The 24,684-nt window shown below is 35.2% G+C and overlaps 1 long non-coding RNA gene across 1 annotated transcript in view; it reads right to left on the bottom strand.

Annotated features, from left to right (window-relative positions):
* The window catches only part of LOC142062614 (uncharacterized), a 46,528-nt gene that overhangs the window by 17,459 nt on the left and 4,385 nt on the right, over nucleotides 1–24,684 (bottom strand). The window contains exon 3 of the long non-coding RNA XR_012662511.1: nucleotides 1–24,684. This exon is cut by the window's left edge and continues 10,660 nt beyond it. This is a non-coding gene — a long non-coding RNA (uncharacterized LOC142062614).

Raw genomic sequence — 24,684 nt, 5'->3', positions numbered from 1 at the left:
TATGGGGACAAACTTTTTAGCAGGGCCTGTTGCAGTAGGGCAAGGGGTAATGATTTTAAACTAGAAGGTATATTTAGACTAGATATAAGGAAGAAATTTTTTACTATGAGGGTGTTGAAACACTGGAACAGGCTGCCCAGAGAGGTGGTAGATGTCCCATCCCTGGAAACATTCAAGGTCAGGTTAGACGGTGCTCTGAGTGACCTGATCTAGTTGAAGATGTCCCTGCTCACTGCAGGAGGGTTGGACTAGATGGTCTTTAAAGGTCCCTTCCAACCTAAACTATTCTGTGATTCTATGATATACTTTTAGATGCCTTACCACCTCTGTCCTCCTCTCTTCATCCTTATTTTAGTGCTCTATCTTGTATTTTACAAATTGGAAGGGGAAATGAAAATAAGATTCAAAAGCTGTACCCATCATCACTTTTTAATTGGAATCTGCATTCACAAGCATGACAAAAGTAAAACACTACTGGTTCGGTGTAACTCTGTCTTTTTATATTGCTTTCATTCCCTTTCAAGAATGGATGAATATCAACAGGCAAAAATGTAATCATTGTATAAAACTGATCATCCTGTTGGTTTCTTTAAAAATCACGCAGTCAAATTCCTTAGCGTTCACGATGTAGAAATCTCTGGCATGCACTGAGAGAAGTTTCCGTGGCAGCTTTTGTGGGAACTGCACAGGTAGTGTAACAACAAACTCCTTTCTGTGCAGTGTTTTGTACTGGCTTTTCTATCGTACAAATAAGTTATAAGGGAATGATGCTGTAAGGGCCATACGCAGGCATGTTACTCATTTTAGTAACATCAGTGGTTTGGTTTGAGTTCTGTGGAGGTAATCATACATTTAAAGCTTCTTGCAAGAAGCTGATTTGTAGGGGAAAAATTTACCATCTTTACTCTCCTGTGCTCACTTGCAGCATCTCAAATTCATGTTTATTCATACCTTCCTTTGCGATCCTATTGAGTTGCAGTTGAAATAAAAGAAATTATACAATGAAAAAGTATAAACCATAGCAGTACATAAAGCAAATTCCATCGGTGCTGCCAGAATCTTGCTCAAATAACAGAATAGTTTAAAGTATTTTGTAAAACATTTTGGTGCATTTAAATTTTAATACGCTTTTGTGATGTTCGAAGAAAAAGTAAACAAATTGCATTAAGGAAGTCAATTTCTTTATAATAATACTTTGGGCAATACAATTTCTATACAATAATACGTTAGTTTCATAAATTGCAGTCTAAATCTTTTAACATTTTTCTTAAATTTCAGTAGTGCACCAGCCCTTGGCAAGAAGTAGAGGTAGACATTTAGAGACATATCCTGGACCCTACTTTTGTCCCCCTTAGTGAAAAAAGGATGGGAAAATGCTCTATCAAATACAGCACTAGTTTTCTGTAATATAATCTGAAATTATAGAATTGCTATTGTACACAGAAACACTGTATAGCAGCCCTTGCCCAGCAGGGCTGTTCCCATTTTTACAAATATTGCCACCTCTGTTAGCAGTCAGGAATTTTCATTTCTTCTCATTATAATCACAAAAATGGGAAAGTGAGATTTAGGATAGCAACAGATTTTTTTTTTTTTTGTGTCAGTAATGAACGCTTTCACGTGTACTGCATTGTTACTGTATTTTCAAAGGGAAGACTTTTAAAAGCAAAAAAGACAATTAGATCCCAAACTACATGTAAATCATGTATGATGACTAACCTGCCTAGCTCCATTTGTATCTGGGATATAACCAAAGTTTTGTTAACAGGTTTGTTAAATGATATTTACTACATTTGACAAAAAAAAAAATAATTATAAACATAAAAGACGCATTATTCTACAACCTCTTTCACCTGCCAGGACAAGACAAATTTCTATTGTGGTAAAAATGAGGACCCAAAGCTGTAACATATTTTTAGGTAATACTATTAAGAAACTACCAATAATTTAAATTTTAAATTTAAAGTGATAGTTCCTGGTGTTAAACTTGTCCTTCTTTCTATGCAGTGGTTATTTCACATATAAATTCAGAATTGTTAGGTCTTTAGATCTTGTTTTTTAATGTATGTGTTTTAGAAGTATTCTCCAGCTGAACTTGTAATTCTGACTTCCCTGATTCTCATTCCCAATTAACATTTAACATTTACAGCTTCCAGTATATAATTGTGTCTAAGTTGTTAGCTTTCAGTCCATATTTTATTATTTGCTGTTGTGATATTGTATAGGAAAATATATTTGAAGTGTTATACTAAAAAGACTGCTTTATCTGAAATTTCACTTCTAATTACTTTTACTTCATTCTTGCATATAACTTGCTGTTAAATGTGGCATAGATGTAGCTTTCTCACAAACTGAAATGAGAGCTGACATTCAGTTTGAGAACATGAAGACCTCAACTAAGTGCAAGCAGGCACTGGGTAACTCCCTTGCCCAGCCTTACCAGGGTTTGTTGGTTCTGACTTGCAGAACCAGTCATGGGATTCATTTAAGTAGGGAAGAAAAATGACTGCTGAAGCGGTTCAAACCACACAATGTCTGCAAGTGGGGAGCAGTGTGTTCCAATTAGTAACATTTTTTTCTTTATGCCACATATAGCAAAAGATTTGACGCCATACCCCAGCATCTATCCAGTCACCTACTTCTTGAGTCTATTCTTTCCATTGTTTTTGGAAAAGCCTATGACGTGCCAGTGCAGTTCAATTGTGGTGAGAAAAACATAAAGAAAATGCATCTCTGCCAGTCCCTAACACTCACCCACTTACTGTTTTCTGGAGGAAATTAGTATTTTAGCTACCAGTCAGAAATATCTGTTGAAGGAAAAAACATCAAGGAAATTTCATTTGGTGAATGGGAAGAATGTATAAATGTAATATATTTTAAAGTGACAGTTGTAAGAAAACAAAAAGCATTTCTTGTTTCAAATGTATAGTTGATGCAAATATTCTTATATTTGTAACCTGTATTTATATTTTGGATCATCTCCAACTTCCTCATGCTAGAAATAATGTCATTGCACTAAATGTGAGCAAAGTAGAGGGTTTCTTTTACGAAAAATGCAATTTTCTTAGGACTATCAATAATAGCTTTGCTATTATTAGCTAAAGATGCCTTGTTTATTAGCATTTATTCCTGTAATCAATATCAGTAAGAGAGAACATCTGCCGCAGAGAAAAGTGGGCCCTATAACATTTGTGAAGATTAAATAGTCTTTCAAAAATCTGTACAGTTTGTATTGGAAAAATATTTGATACATGTTTTATTCTCATATCAAAGTCATACCCACTGTGAATATCTAAAACTCATATACATAATCCTGACGTTTGTGTGGACATAAATTATCTCAGTTTTCAACATAGCTTTAAATAACAAACTAGAATATTTTACCCATAAGAAAAGCAATAGGCAAAACAAGGATTATGAAAAAATTTAGATCTTTTAATTCCCATATTGTAAAACATTAGCAAAATATATTTATTTTCTGCTGAGTAAAAAGAATAAAAAAGTCCTCAGTTCTAGACAGCATTGTATCCAGGCAGTCCAATTCCTGTAATGAATCCCATCAATTTAATTATGTTCACTGCAGGTTACAGATTTGCTTGCAGAAGCACAGTTTGTACAGGGAAGAATAATATGTTTATATACCATAAATAAAAACTACTTCTACAATGTTATACAAATTTAGGTTTTAGAATTCGGAGAAAAAGCCAAAGCCACCTCTCTACTTAGGGCAAGATTTTGACTTTGTTTATTGGATACCACCCATGGATATGGAATATGATGAACACAGGTTTACAAATTAGGAATAATGCCAGATAAGTTTAAACTATTTTAAATATAAGATGTAAACAACAGAGTTATAAAATTATTCACAAAATTCAGTCACCTGAAACAGGAAACCAGTTTACTTGGCTTTATTTAAACATAATTTAAAGTTTTGCTGTGACATGGATTGTCTGCATGCAAAACTTCTCACAGTGAAAGACTGACTGAAGGACAAACTCTGGAAGATTGACAGCAAAGAGCTTTATAAAAATGCAATAAAATCCAAGTTTATAACTTATTTATATAGCTTCAAAGAGAAATTAAGTTTATCAATGTTGAAGCTCCTCAAGCAAGGAAAATTGGTTTTCTTTACAAAAAGGAAGTAAAATGAAGGCACAATATAATAATTAGGAATATTTACATACCCAGAAATTCATAAATGCAATACTTCTCATTTATGTTTTTCAGCATTCAGGTTCAATACTCAATGATTCGAGTTGCTGGAGCACGTCCAGAGAAGGGCAATGAAGCTGGTGAAGGGTCTAGAGAACAAGTCTTATGAGGAACAGCTGAGGGAGCTGGGCGTGTTTAGTCTGGAGAAGAGGAGGCTGAGGGGAGACCTTATCACTCTCTACAACTACCTGAAAGGAGGTTGTAGCGAGGTGGGCGTCGGTCTCTTCTCCCTAGTAACAAGCGATAGGACGAGAGGAAATGGCCTCAAGCTGTGCCAGGGGAAGTTTAGGTTGGACATTAGGAAAAACTTCTTCACCAAAAGGGTTGTCAAACATTGGAACAGGCTGCCCAGGGAGGTGGTGGAGTCTCCATTTGTGGAGGTATTTAAAAGAAGGGTAGACGTGGTGCTTGAGGATATGGTTTAGTGGTGGACTTGGCAGTGATAGGTTAGCTGTTGGACTTGATGATCTTAAGGGCCTTTTCCAACCTTAATGATTCTATGATTCTATGATTCAATATCTGCAGATGTGAGGTTCATCATACATTAATGAAATACACCTCTGTGTGTTTTCAGTTATCTACATACTGCCAGCACAAACTGTATTTTCAAATATTTTTTTTTTTACTTCTGATTTTGCATGCTTGTATTTTTGAAATGTATTTTCAAATATATTTTCAACATTGACAACTCCCTACTGATGTCAGCTGCAAATGAAACTCCTCAAAAGAAGCAGATTCTTTTTACACTTGAGATTAAAAAGAGAGTAAAGTCTTCAGTGTGAGTGGGGAAGACAGAGGTTCAGTGGAAGATACTTTCGACCAAACATTTCTTTTACAAACATAATCTTTTTCAAAACAGTTTGTAAGTAGAATATAAAATCCATTTTCATAAAAACCTAATAGTTATATATTGGAATAGTTATCTTAAGTCACTTTATTCCCTGCCCCTTTGTGAGTCATGCCACTATCTGTAATTCAAAATTCAAAAGGATTTCTTCATAACAGGAAATGGGCTGAACAACTCAGTTTTATAAATCCCTGGAATACAGAGATTATTTTAAAAATAATGTGCATTTTGCTGAGTTTTTAACTTGCAGTGTTTATTTTGACGACCTTTAGAAATTTCATGTAAGTAACTGAAACTCAGTCTTTATCAACGTTTTAGGAATGTGGCATATGGACTCTGTAAATTCCACCAGTGCCCTTAAATTCCACAGAGTGAGGTTCCAGGGTGCTCTGCAGATATCTAGCAGCTAGCTTGTATCAGAGAACAACAATTTGCTAAATCTTTTCTAAATATAAGTAACTTGGGCATTTCTGTGAGCCTAGTATTTTATTTGAAAAAATCTCATTGCAATGTGTCTTAATTAGGAGATTCCTTTTTTTTATTTTTTAGGTATCGATCTAATCCAGGTTTACCTATCTCTGACGTAAGGCTGAAGTGAATTTTTCAGCTTGGAGCAAACTTCATTGCTAACTAAAACCTTCCCACAAACAGAACAGCAGAAACACTAACACCACATCCATAACTATTTCACTAAAAGCTGACATAGATCTAACAATGACACTTAAAATCATATGGTTATTTAAAAGATGATTATTTTCAAAGTGAAAATATTTTTTGGAGTGAAAGAAATGTAAAGTCTGTCCATGAAATTTTTATAGTGCTGTTTTTCTTTAAAAAGTGAGAGAGATATCTGCAGTATTTATATACTCCTATACATGATTAATGGTGTCAGCGCTGTCTTTTTTATTAGCATGTCTTTCCTATGGTATTTATGACATTAGAGGATTAATAGTACTGGCTGCAGTCAAAGCTAGTGTAGAGAGGCACTATGCAGGCTTCTACATATTTTAACTAGACCACTGCATTTTAGGACAGACTCTTAGCCTAACAGAGTTTGCTCAGATTAACACATACAAAGCGGCTAAGCAGGTTAAAAGTCTAATGCCAAATGGAGTAAAAATCTCATTTGGCACTCAGCTGCATTTTCTTCAGGCAAAAACCTCTGTAAATGTAGGTGGTAGCTAAATGAACATATTTTGTCTGTTGTTGATGATGGTGGGGATAGAAAAGAGCTTGCTCCAGCACTAAGCATGCTATATTCCACATAGACTTTTGACATTCTTCTCCAGTAAATCCTTCAAAGATTTCATCTTGTAATCTGTCCATGCTAGTGAAGAATTGAGGAATCATGACAGAATTGTGTACGCGTAAGAATTTGTTTTGGCGAATAAGTGGTTATCACAGTTTAATCAAGCAAGTGAAGGTTTTGCCAGATAATGTCAATCCAAGTATTAAGAGACCTTTTTAATGCCAAGCAGTGGCAAACTGTAACTAAGTAGTTTTCCGTCACTAGCCATTAGTGATTCATTTAGGTCATTGTTTAAGGTGGCTGGACTGAAAATGTGCTTTCTACATTATTCACTATAGTCGCTCTAAGGATAAACCTTATGCTACAGAGAAAAATCCATGCTTGGGTTGGGGTAAGAGTTATATTTTTAATGGGCATGTATGAAGAGTGTAAATATTCAGTGAAAATATATTTGTAAATTTGAAACATGGAATCAAGTATTTGTTGTGCTCAGTGTGAAATAATGCCTACAGATAATGGTCCTGAATATAAGTTTTAAGGAGAAAGTGTAGTTGTCCTAGGTGATTTCTGGATTTTGCTAGCCATTTCACATGATGCGCTGCAGCTCAAAGCAAGTACCTGAAAGGTGTCTCTGGGATAACATGTCACAATATCTCTTTATTTGGTCCAGCTACTGAAATAATGTAAAAACAATTCCCTAGTTATTGGGTAATGTGCTATTTTATAATGAAGAAAGCTACTAATAGTGCATTAGCAGTCTCATTTTTGCATAATGTTCCAGCCCCTGCCCCAGACAATGATCAGTGTGAAGGGATATACAGCTATGCTACACTTTGCCCTCATGCAAAACACATTCTGATTAGAGTGGCAAACACCTGATGCAGCAGAGGAACCTATTTAAGATGCTGAATTTGATTTATGGTTAATTTGTTGTGCCCTCTCTTCCTAAAGCACCAGGAGGATTCCAGAAGAATGAGTACAAAGAAATTGCCAATAGTAATATCTAGAAGGTCATCATCCTCATTTATTCAATGTGTTAATCCAGCTATCAGAGTCTAACTATGTTCCAGCGAGAACCTCCTCTGGGAAAGGCACCAGCCATTTTTATCAAACAGCATTTACAGTCTCCAATGTTTAATCACTGTGCATATAATAAGAGAGGGAACCTTGCTTGTTCAGCACAGTTGTACAATTTGCAATTTCTGATTTATGAATATAGTAAAATCTTTTCATTTTGGTAAACAATTTGGCATGAAAAGATTAGCATGGGTATTTCCTTCATTTCTGTACTAGTTTCTCACACTTTAGAGTTACTAATACTCCAGATTCCACATGAATCTTGGCCAAAATCTCTCGAGTTTCACGTTATTTCCTGTCATGAGTACTAACATTTTGCTGTGTTGAAATGAAACCATAAATCAGCTCAGGCGTACTAAATATGTTAAAGGGAACCTGGTCTGGGTTTCCAGACCAGATTTAAAAGCAAAACCTATTGAAATCAAGACTCTTTTCCATAGATAGAGATTTCTTTTTTACTGTTTCACACTGATCTATGTGACACTCAAAATTTACATAAGTGTTTTTTAGGGTAAAATAAAGAAATAGGGACTCAGAACAAAATGTTCTGTCAAAAGAACATTCTGCTGTGTTCCATTATGAACAAAATGGTTTCTTACAAATTTAGTTGTTTGAAGAGATGCTAAACTTACGGTTGTGCAGATCAGTTTCAGATTTCAAAACGGATCTATGCCTAGTAGAGATGTCAGGTGATAGACATATCTATTTCTGCATTCTTTGATTTTTAGTAGGGCTTCTCTAAATAGGGAAATTCAATAGTTCCATTATAACCTTATACTACAAAGGTTTTTACCTCATAACATTTAATGCACACTCTTCTACTGTAGCAAGTTTTATCAATATGACTATAATGACATAAAAATATTACTGCCAGTAATTTTCCTTAAGTAGACAATTACTAAGTAAAACTGTGTTTTGTCATTTAGACTTTGTCTCTGATCATACTAGTTCTTCGTGAGTCAAACATCTAGTTGCTTTATTTTTTATGTGATTAGCCTTGTCTAGTACAATTTAGAATGTGTTTATAGGCTGAAATGATTTATGCACGATAAACGCATGATTTTTTCCTATATTCATGCTTAATTTCATTTTGTCATTTAGAGTATCTGTAGGTTGCATAAATAGATTTGGGTGGCTGATGAAGTGGTGTCATAAATAGAATAGGCAGCCACAATTATGAAAATAGGAATCCCACCAAAAGCAGGATTGTTCACCCGGTGTACAATATGCCAAAATACACACAGAGTGGAGGTATTTTATTTATCTGCGGGATATCACAATGAGATGATATAAGAATAGTCCTTTTTTCAGTATTTCTTCTGATCTAGTAAGGAAGAAAAATAATGCGCTGGCTTTTCACTTCTTAATCCTCTATGAAATGTAAAGACTTTAAGGAGAATTAATCCCTCCTTACTCTGGGCATCTAAAACATAGGCACCATGATGAATATCATCACTGAGTAGTACCCTGTTATCAGAGAAGAGAAATGGCTACTGCCAAAGAGTTATTCATCCCCTCATATGATAAGCATCTAACATAGGTAGGACTCAAAGAATTTGGTGAGTTTGGAAAGACTCTACCCTGAATATGGATTTATTCTACAAAACCAGACTGCCATCTTTAGGGAGGTTACGCTGTTAAGTCACACTACAGCCATGAAAAGGTGGATTTTATAGAAAGGGCTATTTCCTTTGCATCTACTAAAGCAAACCATATGTGTCTGTATATATATCTCTATATATAGTTATATCTATATATACATAGATAATAGGTTTTGTTCCTTAAATGATCATGTATTGCAGTGAGGCAGAACCAGGTACAATACATTACCTGTATTCTGAAATGTTTGTTCATTATTTTAATCACTTTTTAATTTAGACCTTGGCTAAGAACAATCAATATGGCCTTAAATCTGAACGTCAAGTAGAAATAGATACTGCAGCTATAGGAGTACAGATAAGGTACTTCTCATGTTATCAAAAATTGTTTAATAAGAATTTGTTAGATTTGTAAAATTTGTTACTTCAATAAGGACTACATTAGTCATGCTCTGTAGAAATTCTTTCTAATACTCTATTTAGTTTATACTTCTTTGTAGTGAACTTACCATTCAGCTCTATAGCAGGTTTTTTAGCCATAGAGGAGGACTATATTATTTAGATTTCATTCATCTTTACATTCCATTTGCTGCTTTACTAGGATTAACAAAGTGTTCCAAGTATTTTAACAGGAAAGTAATACATTCACAAAAATTCTCCTTAAAGTCTTTATCTTCAAGTTACAAAAGACTGCACTTTTTTAATGATTAAAAACTGCATACTGAAGCAGCACATACTTAGAGAATGATTCTGCTAGTACTTTAGTTGCATTGATTTGGGAAGATCCCTTTCTTTGCTACCACATTCTTGTGTCTTGGGGCTTTATTACTACAGTAATAAATATTGAATTCTAATTCCAGGATATAATATGTAGCTATCAATGCCTGACTAACTAACACATATCTCTTCTATTATTATAACAATCCCAATATGGAAAAGTTTAGTTCTAAATCGAGAGGATTAAATTATATTTCGTTTCGTACAAAGTGAATAAGACTACAAGCGTACCTAAATAGCACCTTTCCGACATAGGTGTGTTGCCTTGCAAGATTTATGTCCCAATTTCACAAAATTTTGGGAGGATTCTTAATTCATACTGTATTTTTTTTTTTAAATTCAGAAGGGAAGTCTATGTAATTACAATCAGTACTGGAATGCATTGTGTAAAGAGCAGACTAGATGCATTACCTGTTTAAGCAGAGATAAACACTAGAGGTCATTAAGTTGAATTCCTGCTGCAGTACTCCTGGTGTACTACCTCTGAGCCATTACTTCAGGACAGTTTCTCTACCTCTAGCACTTAGCAACAAAAATCCAAATAAACAGCATTCCCTACAGAACATTCTGAAATGAGGTGTTTCAGAATCAGGACATGTTCCCAAGATGGGTCTTCCCAAAGAAATACTGCCAGCCTGTTGTTTTAAATAAAGGGGTCCATGAAGCAGCTTTGTAGATTGCTTCTGCAGTAATGTGTGAGCAGAAGAAGAGAGACATGATTTCTCAAACATGGTACCTACAGTGAAAAGTCACGCACATTCAGATCTTAATTTTGAGCTACTCAGTTCTGAGCAAAGCTCATATTAATGTAATTGTGCAGTCAGGCCTATGATGTTGCAGTTTCTAATACATTTCAAGTTACCATTGTATTGACAAAATACAAATATGGCTGATTGCTTTGGGAGATACATATATACATTGCAAATTAAATGAACTGTTAGAAAAACATAAATAATTTTCATGCTGAAGAACACTGGATATTCTCAGAGAACTTAGAAATTAAGAAATGCACTTCTTAATTGTTGTTATTCTCCATGCGCTTTAATTCTCTGTGAATTTGTGATCATTTATGAATGCACACCATTGTTTGCTTCTATACGCATACACTTTCTTTCACTTACCTCCCTGACAGAGGGGACCCAGAGCTTTGTTTCTCAAAAATTAAGTTTTCAAAAAGTTTTGTAAAGTACTGTATGGCAGGTGTGTGAAAAGCGGCAAGAATTTGAAATCAGAATTTGAAATGTTTGTCCATTGTAGAGAAAATAATTTTTATGGTAATTTCTCTGTACACGTCTATGGGTAATTAGGAATCTTTTGGACACTAAACACATCCTGCAATGTTCAGTACAATGCCCTGCACTGTGAAATTTTACAAGTTCTATTGTACATTGAGATGTGATATAACTTGGCGTTATGCAAAATACTGGTATTTTGCTATTATTGTATGTCTTTTCTGTTAGTGTGAAAGAATGCAAAAAATGAAAGGAAGAACTGGCTATAGAAGAATTATGCATTTGACTGCATATAGAAATAAAATAAGTTGTGAAAGCAAATATTTAGATATATTTATACATCTACAGATAAAATAGTTCTGATTTTTCTTCATTCATGTTTTTAATTTAATGATTTAAAAGATGCAGATGGAGTAGGAGAAATTACATAATTTCCATTTTGCCAACAGGTTTCTTGTGCAAGAGTGTTTTCCTGAAAAAGATATAGTCATTTCAGCCAATTAGTCATTCTTCTCCCCCTAGCCAAGTTTCTGTTGTCACATTCACCAATGGAAATCGCCAGCCCATTATTACTACTTGAAGTGGTAGGTATTATAAAAATACTAGATCCAATAACAAAATGAAAATGAGACAACAGCATGTTGTCTTAAATGCATTAAAATCATTACTTATATAACCTTTCAGAATTATATCGAATATTAAAGGGAGGCAAATACAAGACTGCTTTAGCTTTTCTTTTAAAAAAAGTCCCATTGCTGAATATTTTGCTATTCATTCTGTATTTGTAGTGAATTTCCATTCTTGTGTAAAAAGACTTGGATGTAACTGCACAATTTAGATTTGATAAGACCAGTGAACCTGCCTATAATATGCCTCAAATATTTTAAATGACTGAACTTTGTTTTAAAATAAACAATACTAACCACAAACCATGTCAGCATTGGGAACAGGGTATATACATTCTTAGGTAAGGAAAATATTTTAACAAACATTCACTACCTATATTGTTTTCAGAAAAAGTCAACTTAGTTTTAAATAAATCCTGCATTCAAACATTGCATATCTCTTAGTTAAAAAAAATAAAATATTTTCTAGCTACATTCCTGCTGCCTTATATTTCCATGTAAAGCTAATGGGCAAATGTAATTCTGTGTATCCGTTCCCTTTGCTAGTTCTGGAAGAGGTCCTAACAGATTTAGATTTACCTACATCATGTATTTCAGATTTGGCTTGTTGATAATCAATTTCTCTGGAAGAGAGTTTTGCCTCTAAATTGTGCTAAGGTGTTTTCTAGGTTCCAAGAAATTATGAGCCAAAACTTCAGTTGATATGAACTGGCACGATACTACTACCCTCAATGCTGATGTATAAGAGCTACCGTGTGAGTCTCGCTTTTTCTCTAGACTTAATAAATCAGGTAACAGAACAAGTAACAAGTTCCCTGTTAAGGTCTCATTTCATTACTCTAAAATTGAACAAGACATTTAAGATCATTCAGGTCAAATTTTGTGTCTAAATCAGTCTTCCTTCTTGAAAGATGATACTTGTTTTGGGAGACCTAACCTAACCTAATATAACCTGATGACAAAAAATAAGATTGAAATCTCCTTTATGCAGAATGATGAGTTTGAAGTGCTAAATCAGTGTTTTTTTATGATATATGAACTTTATTCTACCCTAAACATTAAAACCATCAGACCCAATATAAGACAAATGTTATCAAACAATTTTCTCTTCCATGTTAACTTAGATTTATTGGCTCCTTATGGCCTTTTGGGTTTTCATACAAACTAAGGAAAAATATTCTTAGACCTCAGAAGATAAGTGCTATCTGCGTCTGGTGTGTCTGTGCTTGCCATATGTGATCTCTCTTATGAAATACCAGCACCAAAGTTGGTGCGATGTAGAAAGACAATTATTCTTTAAGCAGTGTGTAGCTCCTATAGGCAGCCAGTCAGCTAAACTAGCACATTTCTTCTTTGCTTCTGCATTCTCACAGGTTATTATTTATGTTACAGGCCTACGTGTGTTCCCTTGATCCAGAGCTAAAAAGCCTGTCAAATGGTGATCTATTAGTGTCCTGCCTGCTTCATGCCACAGTCAAGGTACAGTAGTTTCATAACATGGGTTATCTGCTGATTATCACAATATGCATTAACACAAAACAGATTATCTGCTGATAATCTGTTATCAGCACATACAGGTAGCAGATCTATCTATTATCTATAACAGATATATACAGAAAAATTGGGTGCATTATCCCAATAATGGGTCTGCAGCCATGAAATATTAGACACTTTGGAGGAATCTCACTGCACTGCAAGAAGCTATTGACCTCACAGAAGACTTAAATTGAAATTTGCACCTTATAGGCTGTCTTACTAGACTGCTTGCATTCTGAATCTTTCAGAGTTACTCTTAGCCCCGGTTTCTTAATAGTGGAACTACCTCTTGTACCAAGAGACATCTAATTTCAGTGTGCTGTTTTACAAAGGCCATATCCTATACTTGAGTTTACATTTATATGTCAGTGTCTGGTCTGTTGCTTAAGTTTTAATATTCTACATCTGAGAATCAAAAGAAACCAGGATAAGCAATTAAATAAATGAACTTAATAAACAACTAATTGAAAACTATTTATTTATTAAATTATTGAACTTATTTACTTAATTAATTGAAAATATCTAACATGCCAATAGGAATACTTCTGTGCTATTAGCCTGAGAGTAGTTCAGTTTAGAAAATAATAACCCCTATTTGACTAATATTAATACGGTGAATAAATATGCTACCATGAAAACTGTTTATGTTTTCAAGGAAGCCAAGCATCTGCATGCAAACAATCTCTGTCTTGCAGCAGAATGTTATTCAGTGTCTGAGATACAGAGGAAAAAAGCCTTTGCTCTTTCTCCTTCAAGACAGACAGGAGCATGTTTACTTTCACCAAATATCCATATATGTGTAACACACCCTCTCATGAGCATTTGGTTGCTGGATGAGTAAAACTTTTTTATTCCTTTCAATAAACATCCTGCACATGCATCTCCTCTGTGTGTACAAAATAAAGGAGGAAGGAAGTCCTGAAAGACTGCCTATGTATTCAGTTGTGAGTTCCCTGTCAGAAACCAAGGCAAAGGACACAATTCTCATAAAAATGGGCAAAGGTATCTACATTCCACAGTGCCAAGCAACCGTCAAATCCAGAAGAAATTCCTAGTCCTCATCCTTGCCCTACTTCAGGCATCTGGGAATCATTGAAGTCTTGCAAATAACTGAAAATATTACCCCTCTGGTTACTGATCACATCTTGCTAAAGTATATATTTCATCTACCCGTCCTGATTTTCTTGTCCCTTTTACCCCATATTGTGAGACAGGATATTAAAATAAGTTCCTCATAGTTCTTTGACAGAGTGTAACAACATTTTCCAGGTGAAATGTGTCACAATTTTCTCCACAGTGTATTATTGTTATTTCTCTAGAGCCATAAAAATTGGCATACCACAGACATCAATGGTACTTAAAAGCCTGTGCCTTAATGGGGAAAGGGACCATAAAAATAGTATGAATACTTTTGTAAGAAAAAAACCAAAAAACTTTTCTAAAATAGTTGTTCAATAAAATAAATAATACAAAGAAGTCATTGGAGCGTAGGATAAAAGTCTCTTCCTGCAACCTAGGAAGAAGACCCTTTTCCTTATGTTTTCATCATCTGCGATGAATGTACCCACCTCCAATTTTTGCCAGTAAAACCTGATACTGCAGCACTGTGCATGATCTCTCTGTTTCTCTTTGTTTATATTATGCTGCATACCATTACAAAAAGGTAACTAAAAGTGGCATTTGGGATTTTTAGTATTTACTTTGGCAGATCTTAGTTCAAATACAGATTTGGTGACAATATCAAGGGTCAGACACTATCAATTTGTTATAAGGTATATAGGCCTACGTCAGAAAAATAATCAGGCAAGAATTTAAGGAGTGCTAAGTAGAGATGTACAGCAGAACCCATCACAGCACCTATTTTGTACCAATACACAGAATTTCATTTTCAATATTTACAAAAGGCAAAAATATGGAAACAAGATCCCAACATCCACACTTAATGTGAAAAGATACAGAGCAGAAAACGCTCATTTTTAATCTAACAAAGTCACTAAGCCAAATTTTGCCTATTGTGCCATGACTTCAGCATAGTTGCTTAAGTTTATCAATGCAGAATTTAGACTCCTGCATTTGTACCACCTGAAAATACAGAACCACAACACAGTGGTGTAAGGTGTACAAAGGAGGCAGATACACTGAGGAATTTACCACAAACAGAAAGAAAAGATATCTATAGCTCCAGTAACTAAGAGTGGAAAACCTTTTCTCAGCAGAACAGTTTGGGCATTGACCAATTATTTTTCATTTTTCAGCTGCACATCAAAACTTTTGAGCATATTTCTGTCTTGTTCAAATGAACTAATAAGCTCCTGATACAACTCCTGATACTGCTTATCAACTTGTCATGCATGGCAGTATTTGTTAACTTGCAACAAGAAAATGTTTATCTTTTTGCTACACTCAAAGCAAGTAGCAGAACTGAAAGTTCCTGAACAAAGCAGCTGGCAGGTGGCTTGCAGTCCAAAGAGACTTTGGTTTGCTAGCTTATTTTTCATTCCCATGCCTCTTCTCAGCACAACATTTTCTATACTCCTAATGCTAAAGATTGGTAATAATTATCTACAGCCTGAAGTTCAAAAAATGTTCCAAGATAAGGAACAGCACCTTAAAATTATTATTTGTTCTTTCCAATCTTTTAACACCCACGTGTTAAACACATAGGTCAGGACTCTGAGATGTAGAATCACAGAACAGAAACAAAGTCCCTACCTCCCAAATATGTTTAAAACTCCATGTTACTGCTGTAACACTGCCATATTCTGGTGCATTAGCATAAAATACTGGAGTGTTTTTATATGTCCCATAGGTAGAATGGGAAAATACATTTTCCTGTTCTCTGTCATATAAATTAAAGGTGAGAATATGTCCTTGGAATATATAGTATAAATAATGTTAATACCATCCAATATTGTGCTTCATTAGATGTTAGCTTTTTTTTGTGCAATAAGATAAACTTACAGGTGTTGTCATACGGTCTGCAGCATTTGCTGTTCAAGTATATGGCTCTGCTCATATTAATTCCCAGTGAAATCAGCTGAAACTGTGTAGCTAAACAGTTTGTCTGTTATGCAGGATCAGGGTTGTAGGCTGTTTTTCAATCCCATTATTAACACTGATAAAGGAAATTTTCTTAGGGAGTTAGGTGAGGTGAAACTCACAATGCAGCAGTTCACCATTTCTTGCTATCTTGTGAGTGACATCTAAGAAAAAGTCAACAAAACCAGACACATAAAATAGCAATAATAAAGGTCAAGTGTGGTCTGCTTGCTGACCAGTCCCAACTAGCGCGTGCAGCACAAAGGACAGAGCCACAGTATTGCCCTGCAGGCAGAGGACTGGTGCCTTCCAGCCTCCCACCACGCTCACAGGGTCCTGCCAGGAGGCGCCTTCCCCCCAGCTCCACCTTCGCACTGCAGTCTCCTCCTATCACGTGCACCAGTGTGTTGTATGACCCCCTGCAAAGACATGCTTTTATTATACAACCCGACACACTAGATGCATGTCTATGTTGCAGGACATGATGCATGGAGCGTCCTGCTTTAAGAGAAAATCAAGAGGCTTGAATTGACTCATTGGTGTAATTTTTCCACTCACACACACCATACTGGGGTGTTAGCAAGAGGTATGTTATCAGGAAATTGCAGCTGTGGCCCAGTCTTTCTGGTGGGCGTCTCTTGAAAAGGAGTTACCTCTGGTTTGAGGGGGTTTTTTTTTGACTTCTTGGAACTTTCTGTTTGTAAACTGGATAATCTGCAAAGGAGGAGATAGGAATACCACTGGTACAGAAAGATACTATGTTTAAGGCCAGAGCTGACTCGCTCTGGCTTACTGTCCCAGAATAAAATACATTCTGAAATTAGCTGGTAGCTGTACTACTCCCTCTGATACGTGAAGTGCATGCAGCACCTTACCTTGCTTAGGTTCTAATGAAGGCGTTTTGCACCTTCCTGCAACTGGCCAGAATGCAAATCAGGGCCCAGGCCTTGAATCTGGATCATCTTGAATTTGCAACATTCATCTCCTATTACTCAGACTAGAACCAAAACTCCACAATTTTCATTTCAGATATGTTTTAAGAAGGGGTTTATTTTCCTTTTTGGTTTTAGATATACCCAGAGTTTTAAAAGAATATTAGTGTGAAATTCTGTTACAAGGTAGGATACATTGGTAAGATAAGATGATTTTATATGAATTATCAAGGTATTGAATCTAGATTATTTGAATATGAGTCTAGATTATATCACAGAGTCTATGTTTGATTCAAACTGCAATCTGAAGATCTTCTGGACACACTCAGTTCTCCTTACTGCCAACGCCAGTCATGGGATAATTCTGTTATGGATTAGTTCAGAACTCCAAAAATTACTAGCACAGATTCCCTGGCTTTATATATGAATATCTTTTTGCTTCCTCTGACACAAAATTAACCTGCTGCAATCTAGCTAGACATTTGTGCTGTTCTCAGCACTGAGATCTCCGAAAGCCTCAGACAGCGGTCATAGCAAGGCTATAAAAGGAATTCACAAAATATAATTGTCATTGGAAAGGTAAATAAATTTTTAAAGTGGCTTCTTCTTAAAAAAAAACAAACCAAACAACAACCACCCAGAAGTCAACAAAAAAAATAATTTTGGTTAAGAATTCCAGTTGCTCCTAGATTATTTATCAGGTACTATCACCTGTCAAGTCTAACTACTGGATAAGTTAATCATCTCCAAATATTTCAGCTTCTATTTCAATTCCTTAAGTGTAAAATAGGTCATATTGACTTGATGAAAGCATGATTATGAAATGTGTGATTTCTTTTAATGATCTTTATTAACTTACAATGATTCCTTGTATTTCTACCCTGCATACACACTGGCAAATCTTCTTCCAGCATGTATATAAGTTATCTTCTTCATAACTTACATTTGCACTTGTTTATAATACAACCATAAAGATCTGCTTCAGTCAGAATCTTGGCACTGGTGGTTTATATTTGGGAATAAAAATGTTTATACACATTTAAAATTTAAGGAAAATTAAAACAAAACCATTTACATGTCTTTAATCAGCCATCAATGGCAACAAATTAACAAAGCCTGAAACAGTTTAGTGTAATTGAGAAAAGTAGTAGTGACCACTTATTGATGGATTTTTATATGCGTTTCTGCTCCCGTAACTAACCATTTAAGGAAAAGATGCATTGCAGGCTGAGCCTGAATATTGGTCTGCTTCCTTTACCCTTACTTCTGGCCACATTCTGGCACCCTGTTCAGAAAACTAGTTAGGTCTTTGTTCTATAGGCTTACTTCCAGCATCCGAGTAGTGATTTATCTCTTGCAGTTGACTTGCTACTCTGTTTGCTATAGCTCTTCCCTTTCCCACATCTTCCTCTAACACAGTGTGAACCCAGATGGCTTATCCAAGCTTTTGTGAACAGCTTCCTTGTGACACAGGTACAGTCCTGCTTCCTGCATTCAAACTCTGATTGTGTTATTACGTGGTCACACGCCCTACAGGTAATGGTACAGGGAGCTGCACTGGTATCCCCTCAGTACTGACAGAAGCAGAACTGATACTATCTTAACTCAGTAAGAAACTGGATCCAACACATCAGAAGCCAAATAACATAGTAAATAAATATTATTAAAACGGATAAGCCAAGTTCTGTATTCTTAATTACATTTTAAATAGTACATAGAGTTGAGGTAATGTTCAAAACCTGAGATGGTAATGGGTGTATTCAATACAAAAATGAGATTTGTTTATCTTATTCAGCCTATTTAATAACTGCATGTCTTTTCTGCTATTTTTGTTTATCTATTATGAGACTGTTGGTAATCACAAAAACTTTATATATAATAAAAACCTAAAATGCTGTTAATGCTCTTCCATTTTGTAAAAGAATGAAAGTATTCTTGCATTACTCATTTCTTGGCACATAACAAACATTTAATATCTTTTCCACTGTGGAAATTCTATTTGAAAAAAATTACCTAGTTGCTACTGTTCTAACTTTTAGAAAAACACCATTGGTTCCTGTTAATGACTCTTGGTTCTATAATCAAAAGAAATTAAAATCCCTAAGGAGAGGCTAATAGAAATCTTTGCTTTGCTCATATCTAAAAAACAACCAGACAGCAAAATTATCTTTTACAAAATATTTAATATTGAAACATACTCACAGCCCATTCGCAGACAAAGTGCTGTTAGCTTCAGCAGAGTTTTACAGATGAGTTTTGCAGTCCTTCCTCTGGGGCTGTATCAGATCCAGAGGTTTTTGTGACATACTATTTGAAACCAAAATAATGTAAATACTTAAAAACCAATTTGATGCAAGAATTTGAAGGTTTAAGTACACATCTCAAACCATGTGCTTGGCTCTTATTTTCTAATGCTTATTATTCAGTGATAAAAATGTGTAAAAAAGATGACAGTAGTATGTCAGGTGACTCCTATTACATATAAAAAGGGCTGGAATATAGTGTTACTGATTTTGATTCCCTTCCTTGAATTTAATCTCAGGATTGCTAGGTCTAAGCAAGTATTTGTGTCGATAGCAGTGTCATATTATAAATATATTTTTAAATATTTACAGAGCATATGTTCACAGGGAATCTGACTTTTACTAGGTCCTGCATGTGTATAAGTAGGTATGTATGTAAGAATTAGCTGTTGAAATCTACAAATTATACATGCAAGCAATCTTTCATAAAATTTCTTATGTTATATTGGCAGTGTCTTCTATATAAAGGTGATACAATTTATAGCTCTGGGAGTGCTTTCTTCACTGATCCTTAATATTACAGAACCTCATAGAATATGTGTAGTCTCACACTTTTTTTTTCTAAAAACATTTTCAATTAGATGCAGAGTCTTTAGCTAGGAGTGTTACTTGGAAGTAAAAAGTTTGCTAAACATGCACACAGACGGCAAAGAACTTTACTAATAAAATTAGTAATTTAATTAATCTAATACCTTGCAAGTAACTTTATAATTTAAAGGCTGCATAAGCCTCGAGCCAGTCTGTGTTACAACACCTTTCATTTATGTCAGAAGGTGCTAGGAATCATCTTGCCATCAGTGGTCCAAATAGAATCACTGAAGTATTGATATGAAAATTTAGAATTAGTATAATGACTAGTTTTTATACTGCTTTCTGTCTGTACATACATTTGAAATGCTGTTGCATGTGGAAATGTTTTATGTTGAAATGCATATGCCAGCACGTTTTGACCTGTGAATATAATATTGTGCAACATGGCTCATTCTGTCCTACTAGAAAGTAATTTTCTTGTTACTGTGGTATTTATCTGGGCATCAAAAGCTCTGGGTTCCAGTCATAACAGCAAGCTTGCTTGGTGACCTATAGGACATGACTTAACCTGTAAGATTTTCCTGCCTGAAAAATTAGGAACACTCATTTAGCAGAATGAAGATGAGGATTTTCTTGGGGATTAAACTTTAATATAAAAGGGGAGGGGAGAATCTATCCAGCTAGTTTCTTTCCTATGTCACCAAATATTTTGAAGGCTATTTAAAGATATTAGACACCGCTATATGACGCTGTATATCTATTATTTCTTTTAAGCTAGCCAGTGAAGGCAAGAGTACATTTAACACAAACCAGTTATATTACTGTTCTACACACAGCTACCGAAATAAATGTTACCAGCACTGCACGTTAAACTGATGATATATTGCGCTGCAATACCCAGACAAAAACAAACCATGTTTACATGTATATGTTCTGCCTTTTCCTTCAAGAACTGCAGAATTCTGCAGACTTCAGGGGAACCTGCCACCTAGCAGGAATAAACTGTGCCTGAGAGACTAAGTGTGGGCACTCCCTTCTCGGAGATCTCTCTCCCTCACCCAGAGGGGTAGAGAGAGGAGCAATACAGCACAACTGCATTCCCAATGGACTGCGCTATCCCTCCTGCCTCAAAGACCCAGCAAGAGGTATGCCCACCCAAAGACCTTCTTTCGACCTTCTGGGTCGAATAAGCATAGAATAGCTGAGAACCCACAATGTCTTTTCTAGGTTTAATTGTAAATTTATTTGGGGAATGTATGAAAATTTTATTTTAATATTTTTATGCATTTAATTTCAGTTAAAGTACTGGGCAGGTCTATTAATTTGATAAATGACCTGACATATGTCCTTAAAAGCAGTTAATATTCTAAGTGAGGTCCACTGTAGCAGTAATTCAAATTAGCTTGCAAAATCCGCATCATGTTTTCAGACATATACACTAAATTCTTCTGATAAAAACAAGTTAATCTTACCAAAAGAGTGAAGATCTCACTCTTAAGCCAAAATATATTCCTCTTAATAATATCACGCAGTTATCAGCATGTCCCTTGGATTTATGACTTATGACATTTGTTTACCAACAGGTGGTTGCAAATCTTGCCATTTATATTTTAAGCAACAGTAAACACAACTAAAAATAATATAAGATAAACAAAATAAAACTCAGTGGTTTTTTTTAAAGTGTTCTTAGAGAAAAGCTGTACTTATAAACTAGGTCTTCAAGTAGGTCACACCAGGCCCAGCAACACAGAAGAATACTGCAAGAGCAATAAGGATTTTTAGGGGCATTATGATAGTGTAATGGAAACACATCTGCCCCCAAAAGTCCCTCATTTTCCCTGCGGTGAAGAGCCATGCAGGAAGTAGTGAATGCTGTGGAACATCAAGAATGAAACTATAAAGAAAAATTATTTAAGTTAGAACAATTTTCCAACAATGCTTCAGGATTTCATAATTTCCTGTTAGTCCCCTGCATAAGAAAATTGTAGTTTTTCAAATAGCCGCTAACTCGTTTACTTTGGAGGTACAAAATGGTTCTGTCCATTCACCAAAGTGAATTCTGAAGCAGCTATCTTAGGAATACTATTAGTATTGGGAAGCTAAAACCATTATGTGTAAAGCACAGACAATCCAGGACCATTTTTCTTCTTTCAGCTCCCAAAAAGAAAAAACTAATCATCATTAACAGCTGACCTGCATCTCCCATTTTTAAGGATTTACTTTAGTGACAGTGTGAACATTAGTTTATAGAAGAAAATGATACATAATAAAATCATATAACATCTGTCATTTTAAAGAATTTTAAAATATGTTCCAGCCAACCATGTGGGCAGTTTTCCATAAATACAGAAAGTCCTATCAGAGTAAAAATGCAAAGAGGAATCCAGTTTAGTATAGACTGAATGCACCACATTTAGACATCTCCTTAGTAAAATGGGCAGCACATTTGAACTTCTAGTTACACCTATCCAATTGATATGCCTAATGAAAAGTTACTCTTAAAATAATCCACGCTAAATGGCACCTAAGAGGCATAGTCTTCAACGGATTCTTGTAGCATAACGTATAAAATATAATAATATTGTTTAAAAAACCAATGCTCAATTCCTCATGTATTTTTTCATATGGTGTTCTGTGTAATACATTTGCTCTTTGTTTGTGTTATAACATAAAAAATAAACCCAGTTCTTTCCTCAGGTGTATGAAATTTTACTGTGATCTCACTTGTATTTTTTGTTGATGTAGGTCCAGTGATTTCAGTGGAGATACTGCTGACTTACACCAGCATCCAGGCACCTACTGACAGAGGTGTGTGCAGTTTGTGTGGTTTGAAACAGGCCTTTTATTACAAAAGAAAGCTTTTATACAAACAGCAGCAGCAAAACAAAAATCTAGATTATGTTGACTCAAATAGACATTTGTAACAATATGTAACAAATAGAAGTATCCCTTCAGTAAAATTACTGCATTCCATTATTTTTAGTGACCCTTGTGGGCCAATCCTGAATCATCCTGATTTTTCTCACCCTTTCCTAAAACCATTTATATGTGCCTTGGCAGAACACATTTTGTCTTTTTTGTTTTAATTCTTATCCTGACCTACAAAACAAAAGAAAAGCTATTACTTTAAAAATTTGGTGTCTAGCTACTATTTTATATCAGTTCATATAGAAAGGCCATGATTCCACTAAAAGGATTTGGACTGTCTGACTGAAGCTGAGATACTTAGAATAGCAAAAATGCATCAATATTACATTACACTGGTGAATTGTAGTCTCGCCCATTAACAGCTGAATTAAAATATTACAGCAGTGTTAACTGAAAACATCAGAATAGTTTTGTTTAAAGTTATTAACGTGTATCAACAATGTAAGCATTCAGTATATTAGGAAATCAGATGGGACAGATACGTCAGTTAGACTTGATGATTCTAGAGGTCTTTTCCAACCTTAATGATTCTATGATAATTTTTAAGACGTTTTTTGAGCTCAGCTAGGAGCAGGTATGCTCCAAACAGGAAAAGAAAAAAAATATTTCAAAACTCAGGAGCTTGTCTCTCGAGAATTATGATTCCAGTGTGAAAAATAAGATGTTGATAATGGAAGAGCCTTATATCCAACAAGAAGCAGAATACAGTGATAACCTTCTGAAACCTTCTGCTAACATGTAGCCATATTTGGCTAGCTCACAAAGCAAGTTACCTCAGTAATAGATGTGTTTTTATTTCTATTCCTATTATCTTTATTTATTCTGTACATGTTGTAGAAATGTCCTGAAAACATCCACAAGCTGAATAACGCCTATCCATTCACACATCGCCTAGATAAACATTGCCCTTGCCCTGAAACCTTGTAAATAGAAATTATTTGGGCATTTTGGCAACAGGCAGAAAAAGCTGATTCTTTCGTTTCTCTTTTCCATGTTTGTACCTTTACCAAATTCCCTGTTTGACACTGTTTGACTGCAAAAAGCATACAACGTTGCAACAAGAGATTTGCTTATTTATTAACTGATGTGCACTGTGATATGGCAAATGATGCCTTAAATTAATTAATTTCACCAGACTTTATAGTCTCAAGCTGCATGGTCTGAGGTGGATTTGGAAGTTCATATAATACAACCACTTTTCTACCACTTCCACTTACGGGTGCAGCTTCCAGGTGATAGCAATGTTTTTCCCCTAATATTTTGACACCATCAAAAAAAGTCCAATTTTTTTCCTTCTTAACCTGCTAAATGTGATCTTTAAGGCAAATAAAAAGGATTTCTGAGTCATACCTTTGCAAAATACATTCTGAACATACTGGTGTATGTTTGCATAGACTTTCTTTGTGACATGAGGCCAGGATTTACACAGGCAGTGTCGATGTGTATCATGTACAGAGCAAAGAACAGGACACAATTTAAAAGTCATACCTTAGGTGTCTGTGTTCTTGCTCTGGAAAAACTCTGGATAGCTGCATAGGAAGGGACGATTGATTCTGTAGCCTTTATTAAGGCAAAATTTTTAGTTGTTCCAGGTCATAAGTTTCCAAACTCAGGGTCACTACCTCCCTCTGTTTTTTTCTATGGCTAGATCAGAGGGGAGTCACAAAACTTTTCTGTTGCAACACGAGGTCAGGAGATGTCAAAGGTTGAGGCCCTGCTTCAGAAAATGCAGGCTACAGACCAATCCCCAAACCACGCCACTGGATTCTGGTGGAGATCCTGATCTTCTCACTG

The sequence above is a fragment of the Phalacrocorax aristotelis genome, chromosome 10 (genome assembly GCF_949628215.1).
Source record: "Phalacrocorax aristotelis chromosome 10, bGulAri2.1, whole genome shotgun sequence".
In the NCBI taxonomy this organism is placed as follows: Eukaryota; Metazoa; Chordata; class Aves; order Suliformes; family Phalacrocoracidae; genus Phalacrocorax; species Phalacrocorax aristotelis.
The sequence above is the reverse complement of the archived record's forward strand: the minus strand, read 5'-3'. Positions and strand labels throughout refer to the sequence as shown.